The sequence below is a fragment of the Dermochelys coriacea genome, chromosome 10 (genome assembly GCF_009764565.3).
Source record: "Dermochelys coriacea isolate rDerCor1 chromosome 10, rDerCor1.pri.v4, whole genome shotgun sequence".
In the NCBI taxonomy this organism is placed as follows: domain Eukaryota; kingdom Metazoa; phylum Chordata; order Testudines; family Dermochelyidae; genus Dermochelys; species Dermochelys coriacea.
Window position 1 is genome coordinate 60,087,760 of NC_050077.1, and position 16,462 is coordinate 60,104,221.

At 41.8% G+C, this 16,462-nt stretch overlaps 1 protein-coding gene across 1 annotated transcript in view; it reads left to right on the forward strand.

Moving 5' to 3' along the window:
• ZNF280D (zinc finger protein 280D) overlaps positions 1-14,095 on the forward strand; it is a 124,776-nt gene extending 110,681 nt beyond the window's left edge. Inside the window, exons 20-22 of the transcript XR_006274927.1 lie at positions 624-3,425; positions 3,837-3,972; positions 14,021-14,095. The gene's annotated coding sequence lies outside the window, so the exon portion shown is untranslated. The remainder of the gene's footprint in view (positions 1-623; positions 3,426-3,836; positions 3,973-14,020) is intronic.
• Positions 14,096-16,462: the final 2,367 nt, after the last annotated feature.

Below are 16,462 nucleotides of genomic sequence, written 5' to 3' on the forward strand. Positions count from 1 at the left end.
TGATTTCTCATAGTTCGCAAGAAGACCTAGTTGGGAGAACATGGAGAGGATGTACTCTAGGGTTGTTGCAGTCTCCTGCTGGGAACTGCCTCTGAACAGACGATTGTCTAGATATGGGTAGACATGAATGTCCTTTCTCCTTAAGTGTGCTACCACCACTGCCAAGCATTTTGTGTATATTTATAGGAAAACAGGAAGCTTTACTTTACAAGATAAAGAAAATTCACTTTTTTTTCATTCTCCAGCTCTAAAAAGTCCTCAACTTAAGTCTCGTAGAAGCAAAAGAATGCTGACTTCACTAGTGAATTTACAAAATTCTGAATTCCTTCAAAAAAAAATTTCATGCAATCCTTGCTTTAAAATTGGGGAAGAAATACTTGACATCGAATGAATGGGTATGCAAAGGTATAAACTGTGGATATTATTTAATCTCTCATACATACTTCAAAGATTTTAAAATTAAATTAAGTATTTATTAAAAGAAAGTTTTTTCAAAAACCTGTGGATTAGAAATATTATTTTCTCAAAAAATGATAATTTGGCTGCTATTCCTGAGATCTGTCTAAATTTTCAGTAACTCTTTAGATATTATGTAACAATATAACTTTTTTCATTATGATTAGGTGTACAAATGTCTTCAGGAAATGAAGAGGAGTACAATTCCATGTCTCAAAAAATGGATGCAGATTTCTGGGTTATTTTCCATCATTCACTACTTCTTATATAGAGCAATGTACATTTCTTTCAAAATGTTCAATTTTGAACTACTGGACTCTGAATGGTGCTGATCACTTCAAGCAGATCAGGTGATTCTTGTTCCTATTCCTTTAAACTGTCCATGTGTTATCCAATACACATATGTTAGACATAGTATAGGTGCCCAGTATTAATATAATATACATTTTACTTTGATATATATAAATGTTGTGTGTTGGGAATTTATGCTCTCCCCACAATTCTGTTCACCCATGTCAAGTATCCCACAACTCTGAAAAGCTGAAGTCAGCTTTGGAATTAGAAAATAGGAAACGTTTCAAAGCAAAGATGCATGAATATTTTGTACCAAGTATAGTTAGGGAAAACTTTCATGTCTCATCAACACTTTGAATATAATATTCAAAATGAGATATGGAAAAGCAAAAGGAGGTGCCACGAACAACCTGGCGCAAACAAGTGGGTTAAACTTACACTTCAAGTGATGTGTAAAGAATTTTGCAACTTGTAAAATCATACTACAAATATTACTAACTGAAATGTGTATCTTTGAAGCACACCTTCTTCTCTATAAGGTGAACATGCTGTGAGATAAATATTGCTTCATGGAAGGAGGGTATGTTTGTCTCCTTTTCATACTGTATTGCTTTGGCTTTAGACAATATCTTTGGCTACGTTCAGTTAATTGGTCTCTTGGACATTTTTAAGAATGAATCACGAGTGTATTTGAACAATAGTCTACAACTTTTAGTGAATACATGTATATATTCCTTTTAGAGGTCAAGTACAAATGATCTTGGTTCTATTTTATTTTGTATGGAGTTTAACATTAATTGCAATAATTATTTTGGATTTATACCAGTAGAAATTATGATAGAATCCATCCAGGAATGTTCTAATCACATTCTTTTTGGAAAATCAGCACATAAAAGTATTGATTGTATCCATTGATCGCTATTTAATTGGGACTTCTTCTATTACTCCAGAATATTTTTTGAATTATTGCTATGATCTAGGTTTCTTTTGTTATCACCTACTTGTTCTGCAATGCTTGTTACTTCAAAAATTAAAGCATCAGAGTTACTTTGGATTTGCATTGGTGTAACTGACAGCAGAACTTATCTGTCGGAGTCTTGTTAATATTTGGATCTAAAACAGCTAAGACTCGGGTAATATTTTGTGACTACAAATGTGAGTTGAAATTTATATAAATTGGGCTTCTTGTATAGTATGAAAATAAAGTTTTGCCCAGTTTGTGTATACTCCGGCCTCTTTAAATGTGGTAAAATGGGCTTTAACAGCCCTAGTTCTAGCTGGAGGAGGATTTTCTTCTGGCATAGAAATTGATGAAGACAGCCATAAGGCTGCCGTCAGGGAACCCTGGCATAGGAAGTGAGGCTGGGGGCAGGAAGGGTGTATTGGGGATAGAGCTGCCGCACACAGCACTGAAGAGATTTTCCACTATGGGCAATTCTGGGAGTCTGCTGTAATTTAGACACTCCATTGAGGTGGGGTGCGTTTCAACCCCCTGGAACAGCCCAAGATTGGAAGGCTGCAAAGGAAGGCTGTCTAACTTACCTCTCTTCCCTGAGCTGCAAGTTGTATGCTGCAGCTCTGAGAGGCATAGCACATAATCTCACCCTGGGCCTTTAATATGTTTGTAAATATATTTGTTAGATGTTCTTTCTTCTGCTGGCTTTTCTCCTCTGCATATGCTTATAATCTCAGAATGTATTTAAATGCATACATCATACCTTGGCTCTGGGTGTATAATCAATTTAAGTTGTTGGTTGGGGAGCTAGTGGTAAAGTGGACAGAGAAACAAACGGCAAATCCATGCTTTCTAACAGATTTTCTAACTGAAGCGATGGAATCATGCGAATGGAGAAGGTTTTGGTAACATTTGGTGTACAGTATGCGGTAAAGTGATCCTGTACTTCTAGTTCATGCACTAAATGTAGTCTCTGGAATAGAGCAATTTGCATTTTTATAGATCTGGCTTGGGAATATCAGAAGCTGAAGGGAGGTTGGTGCCTAAAGGGCTCCAACTGCCCTAGGATCCTCTGAAAATCCCTAGGTGCTTATGCTGGAGAGAAAGTATTCCCTTTCCTTTCAGGTGACTTTCACTCTATTTCCTTTCAGAGGTGAGACATACTGTGCACTCTCTCAAGATGATAAAGGCCAGTCTTTCTGGGCAGGCTTGGGTACTGGAATCAGAGAAGCTCTTTCATATCTGCGTCTTTGCTCTTTCATGATAATAAAGTGAGATGAACTTTAACTGCCGACTACTGGGTTATTTGACACTCTGTCAACCCACCTCAGAGATAATGAATTACTGTTATTCATTTTTCTTGAATAAAACTGCTAAATTTAAATACTATTTAAACTGGAGTTCAAAAGTTCAAATGTTTCAATGGTCTTTAATCCACTAAGGTCTGTGGGCTAATATTTGGCACAACAGCAGAGTTTAAAGGCGAGCTATTCGTTCTTAGCGTCCAGATCTGGAGAATTCAAAAATAGTGTCCGTGGGTCCACACGTACATCCTGACTTGCCTCATGGTTTTGTCCAAGGTGAAAAAGGGTGGGGTGGAATGACCACCTCTCCAGTTCTTTCTCCCCCTCTGCTACAGATCTGTTGGATTTGCAGTGAAGGAAGATGGGAGATGGAATACAGATAAGGACCACACATCTCAAAGAACCTCCAGTTATAGGTAAGTAACCTCTTCTTCTTCTTTGAGTGATGGGTCCCTTTTGTATTCCACTGAGGGTGATTAACAAGCAGGACCTAAGTTGGGGGAGGGTGTGAGGATGAAAATAGAAGGGTTGAACAAGGGTGAAAATGGAAGGACAGACTCACCAAAGGAGGCATCCACCACCAAGTCTTGCACCAAGGCGTAATACATAGCAAAGGTGTATACTGAACTCCACATGACCGCTTTACAGATATCCCAAAGCAGTAAATCCATGGAGGGAGACCATGGTTGAAACTTGGGCTCTTGTGGAATGGGTCTGTACCCCAGAGGGTGGCAAGAGGCCAGATAACTGATAGCAGATTGTAATGCACCCCAAAATCCACTTGGAGAACTGTTATGTAGAAATGACCTGCCCCTTAACTCTTTCAGCTATTGCAACAAACCGTCTAGGAGACCTCCCAATCAGTCGTGTCCTCTGCAGGTGGAAGGCCAACACCTGATGGACATCAAGAGAGTGGAGTCACCGTTCCTCTTCAGAGGTGGGTGGCTTTTGGGAAGAAAGCAGGTAAGTGAATGGATTAACGTTAAAATGGGAGATGGCCTTTGGCAAAAATTTGGGATGCAAGCATAGGGAGACTTTATCTTTATGGAAAGTCATGAAAGGAGGGTCAGCCATCATGGCCCCAAGTTCATTATCTCATTGAAGTAATAGAAACAAGGAAGGTGACCTTCATAGAAAGGAGGGACATAAAACATGATGCCAGGGGTTTAAATGATGGCTTTGTAAGTACAAATAGAACCACATTGACGTCCCACTGAGGAGTGATGGGTTGTACATGTGGGAAGGTTCTGATGAGGCCCTTCAGTGGGTGGGTAAAGACAAAGTGAAAGGTGCTAATTACCAGTAGGTGGACCTTGAGAGAGCTGAGGGCAAGACCCGATGACTTCAAGAACAGGAAGTAGTCCAGAAGGAAGGGAATCCCCCACTGCTTCTGGGGAAGGTTCCTTGCGCTCTTCCCAGGAGGTGAAGCGTTTCTACTTGGCTTGGTAACAAAGCATAGTGGATTCCTTCCTGGTGATGGAGAAGATGTTTTGCACATCTGATGAATGTGCCCATTCTAGAGAAGATGCCCATCCAAATACTACATTCTGAGGTGATGCACCTATGATTTTGGATGGCCATTGTGCTGCGTCAGGAGGTCAGGGAGAGTGGAAATGGGCAGAAATATGAAGGAGGCAGGGAAATCAAAACTGTCTGGGCCAGTAGGGGGTGATCAGAATGACTGTCGCTTTGTTTCATCTGATCTTGTGAAGTACTCGTGGTAGTAGCGGTAGAGGAGGAAAGGCATAGTTGAGTTATTCCGACCAAGGAAGGATGAGAACATTCCCGACACTGGTGCCCTAGACCTCCTCTGGACCAATATGTGATGCATTTTCTGTTCACTGGAGATACAAAGAGGTCTCTGGTCGGAGTTCCCCATTTGTCAATGATGTCCTGTACTACAGTGCTGTGGAGTTCCCACTCATGGTCAATCACAAACTACCTTCTGAGTCTGCAATCATGTTCAATGTCCCTGTGAGATAAGCTGCAGATAAGATAATTTGGTGGGCAGTGCACCAGTTCTAAAGAGTGACTGCTTCTGAGCACAGAACTGTCAACTTTGTGCCCCCCTGTTCGTTGATGTAGCAAGCAGTCGTGGTTTTGTCTGAAACAATGAGAATATGATGGGTGTGGATTAGTGGGAGAAAGGCCTGACATGCCTTCCTTACAGCTCAGAGCTCCAAAATGTTTTTGTGCATTCTGGACTCTTGAAGAATCCATGTTTCCTGTGCCATGTTTGCCCATATGTGCTGCCCAGCCCAGGAGGGAGGTGTTGGTAATAATAGTCTTTTCTAGGAAGCAGACCTTACGTGGTTCCCTCCACTTTTGGAGAGATGAGATTATCTTGGTGGGGACGGTCAGCATGAGGTCCCTGATGTGATGCGGGAGTGAGTAAACCATCTATAACCACATCTGGAGGCAGCAAAGCCATGAAGCCATGTGGCCCAGGAGGGATAGGCAAGTCCTGGCCAGGACCAAGGGATTGTTGACTATGCGAGTTATGAGTCCTTGCAGAGTCTGGGACCTGTCCCGTAATAGGTAGGCTCGTGCTGTGACTGAGTTGATGGTGGCCCTTATAAAATCTAGGCATTGTGTGGGGTTTAGGGTTGATTTTTTGACATTGATACTGACTCCAAGGGAAGAAAGGAGGACAAGCAACATGGAGGTTGAAACTTGGGCCTTGCACCTGGATCATGCTGCCAGGAAACAGTCGTCGAGATATGAGACAATGAGGAGCCGATAATGCATGATGTAGGCTGCCACAATGGCAAAAACCAAGATAAAAACTCAGGGAGCAGTGGTGAGTCCAAAGGAAAGAACTCTATATTTGAAATGGTGTGAGCCAACCATAAACCTCAGAAATCTGTGGGCTGGATGAAAGTAGTCATCCTGCAAATGAAGAGACATAAACTACATGCCTTTTTCTAATGAGGGGATGATCGATGCTAGTGTGACCATATAAGACTTTGACCTTGTGTCTGAATTGATTTGAGAAGATGGAGGTCCAGAATCGGTCTCCCCCGCCCTTCTCCTTGGCTATCAGGAAATAGGTTAAATAGAATCCCATCCCTTGATATTCTGAAGGAAAACGCTGTATAGCTCCTCTTTGCAGCAAGGAGCTCACCTTTTTGGAGAGGATGCTGTCATGAGAGTGGTTCCTGAAAAGGAATCGCAGGCGAGTCTGTGGCTGAGGTAGTGTACTGAATTCGGTCATACAGCTATAGTAGATGACATTTAGCACCCATTTGTCCATTGTTATTGCACTCTGAGTGCTAGATGACCCCCAAAAGGAGGTGGTTGTATGGCAGGAGGCAATGTGGTTGACAGCTCCCTAGAGTTCTTCAGAAATATCTTTTCTGTGGGGGTTGCATCTGGAAGGAGGAAATCTGGGAAGGCAGTCCCGGAATGTGTGATCTGAGAGTCCTCTGTCTCTTCCACAGCAGTTTGTAGGACCTCTGATGGAAGAACTGGGTGGTCCTGTAACGTTGTGTAGCGGATGGTGGAATCTACACTTCGGTGCAGGTGTATAAATTTCCTCCACATACTCAAGGATTCCAGAACCACTCTGCATTCCTTGGGTATTGTCTGTTTTCTGGTTAAAGACATGGGATTCATTGAAAGGAGGGTCTTCGTTGGTATTTTGTACCTCCCTGGGGAAACCAGAGGAGTGGAGCCATGATTCCTTCCGCATGACTATCCATAGCCATATGGATATGTTGTTATGGCTAAAAATACTAGAAATGTTTTAAAATAATGAGTAGTTTGTTGAAATTAGAAAAATTGGTGACTCAGTAGAGGTTATTATGCTGACCCACTAGGAGTGGTTATAGGTTATGTGCTTTGTTAGAGTTAGCTATAAAAATTAGGTCAAAGTAAATACCTCGGAGCAGTCCGAGGGAGCTTTTCTTTGGGCAAGGAGCTGACCTCTAAACTCCACTTTAGCTGGATGGGAAAGGGGGCCCCTGGAAGCCTGGCTGGTGATCACTCTAAATGATCTCAGACTGTGGGTAACTATATCTGGGATGTCCTAAACCTATATTTTGTGTGTGTGTGTGTGTGTGTGTATGTATGTATGTATGTTTAATATCTAATAAACAGTAGTTTTAGTAAAGAGGACACTTGCTTGTATCAATCATTTATAGATGGATGTGCTGTGTTTCCATTGATTTATTCCTATAACCGCCCAGAGTGAAACAGCTAAGTTACCACTGTGTTGGGTTCTGTAAAGCTTGGAGGCTGGCCTGGCTAGTCCTCAGGCTCAGCTGAAGGTGCTCAGTCCTGACACTAGACAGCATAGCATTTGAAGTGTGCACATCATTTGCCCCTGAGGTCATGGTACATCTGATATGCTGCCAAAGCTGTAGGAAAGTTTCTAATGTACCATTATGCTGAGACCAATGCACAAGTGGAGGAGTTGGTCTGTCACACCCTAAATCCAGATTTAGGGGGATAGTCATACAGTGTAAAGCTGAGAAGAGCACCCAATATTGTAACATTTTAAATCTGCTTTTCACTAGCCGATCAGAAAATTGAATTTGCTTGGATACTGATATAATCAAGAATCTGTTGGGAGTTTCTCTCTCATTTGCAGTCTGTGTATACAGCCTGGGTTCTCCCTTTCTTTGATATTACAGGAAACTATTCAAACTATTGTACAGAAAAATAGCTTGTCCAGTGATACAGCAGGCTAAGCCAGCTTTAAGATCGACCATTGTATGACTGAATCCTGAACTCCTGATACTAAACTCTTGTCTTAAATGTACAATCCTCCTAGTGGGTGCAGTTACAAGGGTATAAAAGTGTTCACAGTGGCATCGTCTATTTCCCTTCCCATATGGGTATAAGCTATACCAGTATGAGCATTTTTATACAGGTATAACTATAATCATGCTAGGGATTGTGTGTGTATTACTATTTTGGTAAAAAAACACACCTCTAGTTGACATAGTGATACTGATACAAAGTCTTTGTGTAGACAAGGCCTTATTCATTTGACTCCTCTAAACAGTTGTCTGGGGAGCCACTTACCAACCCGCTTCAATTGCACCTCATTGACTGTGACTGCGGTAACATTTGTAAAGACAGCAGTGAATCTCACGGGTTATGTTAGGAGAAACTTGCAAGGAATCCCATAGCGCAGAGCAGCAAAATTCTAGCCTTCTGCTGACTTCTGAAGGACTGGCAGACTTGTTTTTATTCTTCTGCACCGTTGTAAAAAAACAACAACAAAATGTGAACCCCCAAGAACAGGTGCAAGATCAGTTGGTGCTAGCCAGGATATACTTAATCACAAAACAACCCCCACATAGGTTGATTTTTATGTTGATTTTTACTGTTAAGAGAAAAAAAGAAACAATCCCTTTGGCCTTAAAAGTTTTTCTCTTTCACCATGTTTTCAACTCTGTTGTGTATTTACCCAGATCTTGTAAAACAGGATTTGGAATTCTATATGCTTTATACTGGTACAACCTGTAATATCTACATTATTTGGTATTCATCTAATGTGCTTTAATTCCACTAAAGTCATAAAATAGCCTGAGAGACAAGATGGGTGAGGTAATATCTTTTATTGGACCTTCTGTTGGTGAGAGAGACAAGCTTTCAAGCTTACACAGAGCTCTTCTTCAAGTCTGGGCTCTCAAAAGCTTGTGGCTCTCACCAACAGATGTTGGTCCATAAGAAATATTATCTCACCTACTTTGTCTCTCTAATATCCTGGGATCAATAAGGCTATAAGAACACTGAATAAAATAGCCTGAAATATCACCACTATTGTGGCTTGCATTGAGACTAAAAAAAGACCAGAATAGTGCACAGCCTCAATTTCCCAGTACAAATAAATTCAGCTAAAATAAAAAGATGATTAAAGCTTTGCAACTTCAGTAATTGTTACTCTCAGTCCCTTCCTTCTTGCTCAGGATTAATATATTTATTGTGACACTAGTTCAAACAGATAAAGATGCAGATTCACAGCCTCTCTCTGTGGCTGAATACAGTGGACCAAATGCATGTCTGGTGTAACTCCATTGACTTGAAATGGAGTTCAACCAAAAATGAATTTGATCCATTCTGTCGGCTTTATAGAACAAAGAATATAGAACCATGCTTAAGAATCAACGTGAATTATAAACAGTGTACAAGTAGATAAATTGTACACGGGTCACTTTTTAGACTCAGGCATGCTGTGCACATGAGCTTATTAATAATACCACTATTTGTATGTCTACAGCACCTTTGATCCAAAGGCATTTCATAACCATTAATGAGCTGAGGCTCACAACATCCCTGAAGTAGATTAGTAGTTTGCAGAAGGGGGAACTGAGACACACGTAGACTGAGGATTTTAGGTCAAGAGAACACAGGAAGTCTGGGTCAAAGCCAGGTATAGAACACTGACATCTGCCACTCCTGTGTGTTAGCCATAGAATGCTGACCAAAACTTATGTTCGCCTTATTCCTTGTACTTTGGTTTGGCAGGGGTGAAGTTATTTACCTTCTGACAAGGAAACTTGTTCAGAAGAAATGCAGTCCTGTTATGTTGCTTTTATTTTTTGTCCCCTCCAGTGAGCTTCTCTACTTTGTCTCAGTTCTTGTCAACTATGGCTATATTTTTAGATGACAAAAGATGAAACTTTTCTGGATCCTGGCCGCCTTTCCCCTGCTGTGGCCAGAACCTTCCGGCAGTTATCAGAGGCAGTCTAGACCCATGACTCAGGCTTCAGGGCTTTATTAATCCTTTCTACTGCTGCTCAGATGAGCACTTCCAAAGCTGTAGAGATACTAAAATTCTACTAGAAACTCTCAGTGAATCTCAAGGTTCCTGAGGTTGTCCAGGCTCCTTGCACTAGCCAAAGCACTGAAATCCTAGAAATATCCTATCCAGGGTGGGTTTGTTTGAGTGGGAGGTCAGTCCCAGAAAGGAAGTCATCAGCCAGCAAATTTGCCAGCAACTTTTCCATTTCTGCCTGCACCATTAAACTGCAGTAGTATGGTTGAATTTGTAACTTCTGTGCCTAAACACAAAATATCCTTTAGTCTGCTTGCCTTGGATGGTCTCCACCTACACAGGCTGAAGGGAGAAAAATTAGCCCAGAATTGGGCAGTGCACGAGGAAGGGTCAGCAGCAGTTCTTCCATGTCTCCCTTACCCTTGGAATCTGCTCCTTGGGTCTGATGAAAAGTTGGGACTCTGGAGATTGTTGTGAGGTGTTAAGGTGTGCAGGAGACTGAACCTGGGTGGAGCCAAAATAGGCAGCATGTTCCCAGTGGGCAAATTAAAATACCAACACAAACTGTCTGTCCAGTGTTGACTCCCCCTCAAAGTCACTAACTTCCTGCAGAGAAAATTGGAACATGCAGCTGAGGAGGAGGAGCCAATGACAACTCACCTGACATTGTGCAGGCAGGAGGATGAGGATGGGGATGGCCACAGGGCACATGGAAGGACATCTGTTCCATGTCTCTAGGCAGTGATCTAGGAGGGAGGTGAGTGTGTTCCTCAGGAGTCCCCCTATGCAAAAGTCCCCAGAAGTTTGCAGGTTTTGCATCTTTGAAAGGATATTGGAAAATTAATATTATTGACAATCTCATGGTCTTTAATTAGGTGTCATTTTCCTTCTGCAGAAGGAAAAAATCCAGCCCCTAGAAAGCAGCTTTCATTACACTTCCCCATCTTTTTCCCTGCATCCCCATATAATTATATTTTCTCTCATGCAATATTTAGCTGGGTTCATAGGCTCCTCAGCCCAGGGTCGCTGCCTTTTTATATGTTGAGGGTTTTTTAGAGGGTGATGCTCATCAAGGATGATATAGAAATAATATTCACTTAGGTGCAATGACTTAATACCTTTACTTGTGCTGAGTAGTATCTTACTCTACAAATAGCCTCGCTGAAATCAACATGAGGTTGGTCGATGTGACTCATAGTGATCATCAGTGCCTTTCCAGTAAACTGATGTGTTATCTTGTTATATACATTTACAGTATAAAGAAGTATGAACAATAAAAGTAGTGTAAAATACAATGTAGGTGTAATCTGCATTTGAAATACAGCAAAGTTACTGAAATAAGTGTTCCTCTTAAACAAGAAAAATGCATTTTCTTAAAAGTAGGAATGTACAGTTTTTTGTCCAAAAAGCTCTCCCAGTCCAATGTATTTCAGCGGATTTAAATGATGAATCCCTTTTTTTTTTTTCCCCTCTCAAGTGTTCCACTTTGTAGCGTTCAAATGTTCGAAAGTAGAGAGTACTGTGAAAATACCAGCCCCAGTGTTGCTCCTTTGTTGCCTGTGATAGTGGTAATTCATTCTCAGCCACTCAGTACCACAGCCTTACTTTGCTGTGAGGTGAGGATAATTTAATTTTACAAGTGTGTTGAACATTAATTTTCTTATGAACATTTCTGGTCATCAAGACTGAGAAACTACAATTCCCAGAATGATCTGTAGGAAGTTCCACCCTTTATATGGGGAAAGTGGTTGTATAAAGGGAGCATGCTCAGTGAATTTTCAGTTTCCAAGGGGCAGCAAAGAATGAAATTATATTGGGTTAATTCCTTGAGAGCCCGTCCACCAACTGTGGTTGAATCTGATTTTATAGTATCTCACACACAAACTTTAATCAGCTGCTGAGAATCCAACTGTAAACTTAACCACAATGGCTACTTTTGGGTGACCACTATTTTGCATTTGTTTATAGTATAGTCATATAGTGTGTGTTAATATAATTAATTGTATATAGTGTGAGTTAATATAATAAAAATGTAAAACATACTAGATGGTACTTTGCCTCCCCCCTTGGGAAAAAAAAAACAGTAGAGAGCAAGGAGGCTGTTGCCCACTTTTGCTCCTGTGGAAAAAGAGGAAGGTTCAGCAGCAATCCTTGTGCTCCCCTGAGAGTAGAGGTTCTATACATAGATTTTTATAAGGTTGCCAAGCCATCACCATTGTGACCAATTTGTTACCAATCTGATCAGGCGGAGGCCACAGGATCGCTAAGGGAGGAGATGACTGAACACACCAAGTGTCTAAGTTTTAAAGCTCTATTGATAAAATAATAAAATAACAGTGGAGAGTGTTGAGTGCTTCCCATGTCACTCAGAGGAAGGAAGAAAGCATTAGTGCCCCATGCCCAACCCACTTTCATACTCACACACTCACTACCCGAGGCTGGCCAGGCCTGGCTGTAACGTAAGAAGAAGAGAAGGAGGAGTGGACGGGAGTTCTGTCCTGTGCGCACAGGTCGTCCAGGGTCCGCTGTGATTTCCAGATTGCTCCAGCTCTCAAGAGGGTTTTGAGTCCTGGGCTCCTCTGGGTGTGTTCCATTCAGGGGACCTCTGCTCCTGATCCTCTTTGTACAAGTCAAAATCGGCTCTCTGTGGTCTCCTCAACTTTCCCAAAACACACCGGCTAGAGTCCGTTGTCCTCTTTGTTTTCCTCCGTGCTGGCCTTCACTTGCCTCGCTGGTTATAGGCTGGCTCTGCTGGTCTGTTGTTCAGTTGAATCTTCCTTTCTCACGGCTGGTCGGTGGATTCCAGGCCCACCTCTTTCTTGGCAAGCAGCTGAGAGTCAGATGTGTGCTGTGGCCTTGAGCTGGCTGGAGTCAGCGTCTTATCTTCAGGCGTAGCAGGAGTGTGGCGTTAACCCATTCTCTGCACTCTTCCGTCTTCCCCCTCTGGCCTCTCGCAATCTGCAAAGGAATCCTCCATTTCACACTCATTCACACCTTTGACCCTTCCCAAAATATCTTGCAATACTTGCAACTGTGTTAGCAATATACAGTTCTGATCTGTCTTCTCCAGGGGACCCCTTGAGGGCGGGGTGTGACACCATGTCAAGGTTCCTTCGCCACTCTGAACGCTAGGGTACAGATGTGGAGACCTGCATGAAAACCTCCTAAGCTTACTTTTACCAGCTTAGGTTAAAACATCCCCAAGGTACAAACTATTTTACCCTTTTGCCCTTGGACTTTCGCTGCCACCACCAAACGTCTAACCGGGTTTTTTATTAGGAAAGAGCCGTTTGGAAACGTCTTTACCCCCCCAAAATCCTCACCAAAACCTTGCACCCCCCTTCCTGGGGAAGGTTTGGTAAAAATCCTCACCAATTTGCATAGGTGACGGCAGACCCAAGCCCTTGGATCTTAAGAACAATGAAAAAAGCGTTCAGTTTCTTAAAAGAAGAATTTTAATAGAAGAAAAAGTAAAAAGAATCTGTAAAATCAGGTTGGTAAATACCTCACAGGTAATCAGATTCAAAACAGAGAGAATCTCTCTGGGCAAAAGCTTAAGTTACAAAAAGACACAAAAACATGAATATCCATTCCATTCAGCACAGCTTATTTTCTCAGCCATTTAAAGAAATCATAATCTAACACACATCTAGCTAGATTACTTACTAAGTTCTAAGACTCCATTCCTGTTCTGTCCCTGGCAAAAGCATCACCCCGATAGACCCAGACCCTTTGTTTCCCCCCCCCCCAGCTTTGAAAGTATCTTGTCTCCTCATTGGTCATTTTGGTCAGTGCCAGCGAGGTTATCCTAGCTTTTTAACCCTTTACAGGTGAAAGGGCTTTTCCTCTGGCCAGGAGGGATTTTAAAGGCGTTTACCCTTCCCTTTATATTTATGACACACCATGATATCCAAACATTTCACTAATCAAAGGCCACTGCTGGCTAGCAGCACTATCCTCCCCAAAGAGAACAGGGAGGAACAAGGAGGTGGCAGAGCCCCATCTCTATAGCCTGCAGGCTCAGAGAGCATGTGCTGCAACCTGTGTTTGTGGCAAAGAATCTGTGCTCCCTGGGAGACACTTTACCTGCCTGCGACACAATGCATCACAAATCTCTAGTTGGGGCAGTGCAGTTCCCCTGATGCTGAGCTGGGCCTTTATGGTACAGCTGATCCCATACAGTATATAGACTCAATTCTTTGTATGGGAAAGGTTATTCTTTGCTATAATGAAAACAAAATAGGCTATATGAAAATGGGAGTCTCCTTTTGTTTCTGACTGCAGGTGACCAAAGCTGATGAGTTATTTAGCTGCAGAAAATCACTATTCAATAACGTTATCTTGGAAGCATTCAGTAAGGTATGGCTTTTTTATTGCTATTTGTATTAAAAATGATATAGTAGCTCAATACGAATATAAACATTGTCTCTAGCATAATAGAATTGTATATTTTAGTATATTTTTTATTTTTATTTATTCAGCTTCACACACATGCATTACACTTTACAGACAAATAAAAGGCATGACCCCTGCTCCCAAGAGCTTTCAGTCCAATCACACCTTTATGAGATTTTCTTGATCACACATTTCCTTTCATTTTTTATTTTTGTATATTTGAATGACCCTCCAAAAATTAATTTAAAAAATGGAACAGCTATGATAAATCTCTTCAACAAAATTGTAACTCATGCTTATCACTACTAAAAAATAGAGACACCGCATATTCACTAAACATTTTAATCACACACATTAACAATCCGACACTGTTTCTCTAATATGGTGCTGGGATTGGTTGGACTTCTGCCTCAGGGGAAAGTACAGAGAGACAAAGAAAACTGTAAAAGTGCCATTGGATTGTCAAGCTGCCTCATTGCAATAAAAGATCAATACCCAGCAACAGCAAACGGGTTTTACCGTGAGTGGAATACAGAACCAGTACAGTGAAAATACTGCTGCTTTTTAGTATATTTTTGCTGTCTGGGATTGGAACTCTCCTACTAAAAGCATTAGCTCCTGCACAATATCTATGCATCCTGACTTTTCAGCAGTGAAAGCTGCAGGTGATATTTGACCTGAGAGAGTGTAGCCAACACCTGCTCAGAGCTAATCCTATAGCAGCAGAAAAAGATGACTCTTAAAATCTAGTTCGCAAAGCCTATTCTGCCTAGATGGAGGAGACTCTGCAGTCCCTCATGCGATTACTGCCACCCGCAGGCCAGGAAGGATGAAATGCCTGGGTGTGGAGTGCACTGTATGCTTCTCCCCTGTGCTCCACTGGTGTGTCTTCCTTTCAATTAATTTGTTAGCAGAGGGTGTAGCAAGAACTTACACATGCTGTGGTAAGGATGCAAGCTTTTCAGGGCAAAGACAGGGCCTTTTTCTGCAGACAGAGAACTGCTGTAGAGCTGAGTTTTAGGCCTCATTTTGCTGAGCCAGTTACATCAAGTTCTATTCTGACCACTTATACCTAAGAAAATACAGAAGTGTTTTCTTAAACCTGCTGACTTTTTTCTCTTCCAGCTTCACTCACTTTACCATGCAAAATTAGAACCTACAATGGGCACACTGAGGGCATGCCAGTAATGTAAAAGCTTCTGTTCAGAAGATGAGAGAAATCAAGACCTCCTTTTGCTAGGCTGGTGGAGAGAATATAAGACACACACTTTACAGAACCTACAACACACTCTAAGTGCTGTACAAACAAAAGAAGGCACAGTTCCCACCCTGAAAAGCCTGCACACTCTGTGGGAAGGATGCAGATCCTCACTTGGTGCACACAAATCAGTTGGAAGGCAGAGAAGTAGTGGACAATATGGATGAGGCATATAGTGCACTCCCCATTCAGACATTTCACCTTCCCAGACCTGGGGATGTCAGTAATAAAAAATAAATTTGGCAGGAGGGACAGCAGAGTGTCCTGAATTTGGGCAGAGTAGGATTTGCCAACTATATTTTAAGAATGATCTTTACCCACTGCTGCAGATTAGCTCTGAGAGCTCTTCATTGATCTTTGCCCAGTCAAAACAGTGTTAGTTCTCTAAACAGAGCCCAACTGGGGCTCTAGACAGAGATCTTCTTCTACCTGCAGCACCAAATGGACACTGCCAAGGGGAGAGATGACCAAGGCAAGCAGCAGAGTTAGGGTTTAAGGTTAGTGAGTTACCTCTGATGTCACAATGCTGCTGCTCAGACCCCTTTGCCTCTAGCATCGTTTTTGTTCATATGAAACTGATAAAACAACTATGAGAAAAAGAGAAGTGGCTTAGACAACTTGCCAATCAAATAAAGGTTTAATGGCAGTATCCTGTAAAATGTCTATAGGTTCAGGGATAGAGGGCGTGTTCCTGACCCTCCTGCCAGCCCAGTCCACCTAAGCAACAAAGTTGTGAGACCCTCTATTTTATAGGTCATTGAAAGAAGGCAAAGGGTAAAGATAGTCAAAGAAGATTACAATGAACATTGTTCTGAACACAATTGTGCTGATAGATTTACCTGGCTAGTAATTAGAAATACATATGTATATTTATTAATATTCTTTAAAGCAGGATTCCAAATCCTCACACTAAACTTGAACAAAGTATTGAGCTGCCATGCTAGTGGTTGCAATAAACTTCTTTCTCTACAGCATGCTGTGGAGGTGAAACAGACAAACCATTACTATATAGCAAGATGAATACAGAAGACACCTATGAAAGCTAGATTGGCTAATGGCTGGCACGTTTTATG